General features: G+C 30.6%; 1 long non-coding RNA gene across 1 annotated transcript; it reads right to left on the reverse strand.

The window, feature by feature from the left end:
• Positions 1 to 323: 323 nt before the first annotated feature.
• Positions 324 to 4,593, reverse strand: LOC109339808. Its single transcript, XR_002106716.1, has 3 exons — positions 4,584 to 4,593; positions 4,457 to 4,469; positions 324 to 396 (listed from the first exon to the last, which is right to left on the reverse strand). It is a non-coding gene; the product is annotated as an uncharacterized LOC109339808 (long non-coding RNA).
• Between the last annotated feature and the right edge of the window lie 750 nt (positions 4,594 to 5,343).

Consider the following 5,343-nt stretch of genomic DNA (forward strand, 5'->3'; position numbering starts at 1 on the left):
TTTTTCTCTCTTCCATAACCACTATAAAATATGTTAATAACCAATAAATCACAACAATTTTTGTTTTTATTGTGTTGTTTATTCAAACTCTATATTTGTGCAGATTTTGCTACTTAAACCAGCATTGCCATGGGTGTATCATTTTCAGATGAAGCACAATTTTTATCTAACTTTCAAACATGCTACTACAACAAATACTACCCACCTTCCCTTGGAATTTGTTGAGTTACAACCAATAATTTATTCATTTAAACCAACCTCCATTTGTCACTGTCAATATAAACCAACCTCTAAGGGATTTGTAATGCGTTGCCGAACAAGAAGAAGAAGAAAGCCGCCATGGGGAGAAGTAAGCACTTCCATCAAACTATTCTTAATTTCATTGTTTCGTCGTTTCTCCACGAATACATATAAGTGATTCATATTAATTCTTATTTGCTTATGCGTTTAAAAATTTTTGTTCATATGTATTTCTCTTTTTATTGTCTTGCATATGTATTTCGATGGTTTAATGATTTTGATTGTTAAGAATAATTAAACTTCTTTTAGCTTTTTGTTCAGAACATTAGTTTGGTTAGTTTTTCACCGAATGATGTTATTCATTTATTTCGTATACAGTTTTGCATATTTGACACCTTATTGATTTAAAAATCATTTTATAATTTCAAAAATGTTTCCTTATTATTTCGAATAAAAATTTGATGCTTTAAAAATCTATTAGCTAAATTTTTTCACCATGTCTCTATTAAAAAAAGGTATAATTGTTTAAAATACATATAATTATACTATTTATTTTTAAGTGGTGTCACAGTAGGGACTATAACACGGTAGGGACTGAATGATGATGCTGCATTGATCGTTCATGATGTTTTTATATAGACAATTTAATTATTAAAAAAAGGTATAACTGATTAAAATACATATAATTATACTCTTTATTTTTAAGTGGTGCCATAGTATGGACTAGAACATGGTAGGGACTGAATGATGCTGCTGCATTGATCGTTCATGATATTTTATTGTTCAAGATTCTTTGTATGTATTTGATATGATTAATGACTTAAAAAAATAAAGTTATTGAATAATCAAACAATTATTTCACTCGATAAAACGTTGCAAATATTTAATTTGGATAAAAATTAATTTCATCAATAATATTTGTTTGTTAAGTTTTCATTCCTAAATTTAATAATAGTATCATAATATTAGTATAATAATATCTGTATGTATTCTCCAATCTGATGTGAATTTGCCTCTATTTTTTTGTTTTTTTACATAATAATAAAAATCATGATCAAGGTTTATATTTTTTTCTTATTTATTGCAGTTTTATAGAGTTTAGACTTGATGGAAAATATGCATTTAGAATACAGATTTTGAACTTTTATTTTTAATGAGCATTTGACTTATTACATCCAGGTTTGAGTTAGAAGAAATTTTATTGTAAAAAGTTAAAGAGTGATGTTTTTATTTTATTTTTTTGCGATCTTTACTACAATCATAGTTCCCTTGCAATCTCAATAGTATAAAAGTTAGTCTTCTTATGATTGGTAGGATTGCTTACTGTAATTGTTTTATTATATTTTATTCTTAGATTATGGTATGAACTTTAGTGAGTCTTTCCAAACTCTAGGGTTTTGTTGGAGAAAAATATATGAGAGATAGTATTCTATAGTTGAGAAATGAAGGTTTTGGTTTTGAAATTGTGATTATGATTCTTACTATAAAATGTGATTCTTTTTTTAAGTATCAATACTGACTAAAAATAGTATGAAAATATTTGTATGAATGAATATTTGTGATTTTAACGGGACATACTTAACATCTTCATTCAATCAAAAGTAATGAAATATATGTGATTATTGTATAAAATCTAACAATAATTACTATTAAAAAATTAATTATAAAAATTAAATTGGTTAGTACCTCTCCTAATTGATTTAGAGTCACTACTACATTTTTTGCGGTTAAATAAAACGTAGAAAACTTTAGATTATGCCCAATTTGGATAAAATGGTATTTTGAATAGAGATTCTAAACTCGGGAGTCGATTACGGATCAGGGAAGGTATTAGCACTATATCCGCCTATATTAAAACGATACTCTCACTAATAACATAGACTATTATACTCTTAAAAATTATTTATTTAAAATTCAATTACTAAAACAAAATATTTTTATTTTTTATTTTTGTAGATGACAAGAAATTATTTTGCTCCTACGTATCCCTAGGTGCAATAGAAAAATCAAGGCTACTTAGTTCTGGTTCAAAAATTTGTTAGTTAGTTTGGTTTGGCTTGGCTCGGTTTGGTTTGATCTGGTTGGATTTTTGGTTTGATAAATTGGTAATGAAATAGTTTTTTATTATTTTTTAAATGGAATAAAAAGCATAGAGACGGTGTTGGTAAATCTTCTTCCCATTTTAAGAAAAGTTAGAGACGCCTCACCATACTATAAAAATCCCATACCTAATTATATCAAATATTCACTTATATATTTTATTATATGAAATATTCATTATTGTTATTCTTATAACAAAATATAGAACCAATAATAGTAACATAGTAGAATATATAAAAAGGAACACAACAGTGTTTACCTACATGGATGAATATGAAAGTGATGTATCCAAAGGATGTGATCGATAGGCTTACACATTATGGACGTGGTGAAGCAGCCCTTGCTCTCTCCAATTTTGCCATTTCATATCTCTTCACAATTTCAGATAAGAATGTCACCATATGTCTTTAAGGTGGGGGTACTTGAATATCTCCACTCCCCTCATATTTTGAGTGTTAAGAAGGTTCTTGGGTCATGGATGGAGTTTATGGAACAAGACCCTCATATTTTGCTCTTGTTCTACATCATTTACCCAGGAGATAAATATATTCTCATTGTTTTTCTTATTTTTTCTTATAGCCGAGAGACATAGAGGAAGTAATATATCCCAGTGTATATGTTTGATGAGGTATTGAGGGTTGTTTTGATGAGGTTGTAGGTTGGAAAGTTGCAGTTGAGTGTTTGGAGTGATAGGAACTGGATGAAGGAAGATGCGTTGGATAAGGGGATGTGTTTGTCTAGGAATACAAAAGAGGAAGTAAAAAAAAGTGAGATATGAATATCTATCGAGAGCAAAGAGTATGTGTGTTGTTCTACTCTTATAGTGATTGTGTAGTTCTTTGCTGGTTTATGGAGACCTCTTGGTTTACCCCCAAAATATAATGTGCCTTGATTTCCCTTTTAAGAGTGCTTATGAATAGGTAACTGAAAGTAGAAATGCCAAACAACGATGATTCCTTTATTTACATCCTTTTATTTATTGCCTTTCATATATGACTCGACTGATGTACTTTTATAACATTCCATTAGCATTTGTTTCAGACTATAACTTCTTGCCAAGGGAGGATAACCGAATGTGATATGAAGCTAAAGACATTTTTTTGGCTAAGAAATGTAACTCCTTCAAATGCTTTTGGTGAGGAACATTGATTTCATGATCACAACTTAATGTGCATGTTAAAGTTTAGAAATCAGTTTCTTTTGGGAAGACAAGTAACAATTGATGATTTTAATGGAGAATGTGTGAAGTTGAAAAGGTGAGATGCTATTTATACTCATAGTCATTCATAGGTTGTATTTGTTTTTTTTTAACACCTCAATTTTTTTAAAATTTGAATGAAACTTTCAGCAACTAATTAATAGTTGATTATGATTTGAAGATAAAGTTGGTTTCATGATATCTAATAAATAAAAGTTATTTTTATGAACTTTGGTTGTTTCGAACTTTTTTTTATATTTTTATCTATTTGATAAAAAATTGGATAAAATTGAATGTTCATAACCATGAGGGGTTGATGCACCCTTTGAAGCAGGACCAATGGCTGTGTTTTTAGTCACTTAATGAACCCATCTAATTGATCAGTCTTTCTCATTAGTATGTTAAGTTTGAGTGAGACTCATCTCAACTAATAGAGAATGAGGTGACTTTTCCTGTAATGGAGAGGGTGATGACTTTTTCTGTATATTTTAAGGATAAAAATGTAATCTAATTTTAAATAAAAATGATATAATATCAATATATATTGTTTTTCCTTTACTTTCATAACACTTCTCTCTCTATTAATGGAGATGAGTCTCATGCGTTTAAGTTTTAATTTTTAAATGCTACATTATATTATGGCCACCTTTTGATAAAAAAACCTTTCAAATATTCTTCAATTATGCAAATCAGAAACTCCATTTTTCTTGTGTTGGTTTTGATAGTAACTTCAATAAAGGATATTGTAATGTTACCCTTTATAGTTCTCTAGTCCTTTCATGACATTACTAATAGACATTGTTTCTACTGTTTGATCTCATAAATTAAGAGATAGTAGAAAAGAAGAAGATTGCATTGTATTGATCAACTGAGGTTATTTATAGCCTTATTCAAAACAGAAAAAGAAAAGTAACCGACTACATCTTCAATGCTTATAATGTGGCCGCTAAGAAACTGAAAAACGGGTTTTATTTTCCCTAAAGACTAGGACAAAACGACTAAATATAAAACAACTAAAATATCTCTAACATTCTCTTCCTTAAACTAATGCATCTGCATTTTAGTTTCGTTTGAGTGAGCATAATGATTGTGTGCCTCGCTTAAGCTAGAGACGCACAACGATTTGGCTTCCAAAACTACAAATTGTCGCTTGAGCGACCCCTCTCGCTCAGGCGAGAGTCACACGGTGATTTTGGTTTCTAAAACTGTAAATTGCCACTTGAGCGACACCTTCTTGCTCATGCAAGAGACACACATCGATTTTGGCTTCTAAAACTGTGAATTGTCGCTTGAGTGATAGCCTCTCGCTCAGGTGAGAGTAAAACTTGACTCTTTCTCATTCTCTTTAGTAAATTCAACCATTCCAAGCATGTCACGATGTTTCTCAAACTGCTCCAACTTTATTGGTTTTGTCATGATATCTGCAATTTGATTCTGAGAGTTGCAGTAGCTCAGTTCAACAATTCCATCATACATCAAGTCTCTTAGGGTTAGTTTGAGAGTTGGATTTTGGAGGGGAAGAGAAGGAAAGGGAAGGCTTGGGAGCTATGAAACACAGGAGTTACACTCAATCAAGCAAGGAGATAGGAACATCTCGAGTTACTTCATTGACCTGAAAATATTGTGGGATGAGCTGGAATCATTAAGACCAATGCCATTTTGCACATGTGAGGTAAAGTGTAGGTGCAACTTGGCTAAAAGCGTGAGGAGTCACAGAGACATAGAGTATGTCATATGCTTCCTAAAGGGGCTAAATGATCAATTCAACAGATCCAAGGCTCAAATCCTCCTTATGGAGCCCCTAC

This window comes from Lupinus angustifolius, unplaced genomic scaffold (genome assembly GCF_001865875.1).
Source record: "Lupinus angustifolius cultivar Tanjil unplaced genomic scaffold, LupAngTanjil_v1.0 Scaffold_113_27, whole genome shotgun sequence".
Classification (NCBI taxonomy): domain Eukaryota; kingdom Viridiplantae; phylum Streptophyta; class Magnoliopsida; order Fabales; family Fabaceae; genus Lupinus; species Lupinus angustifolius.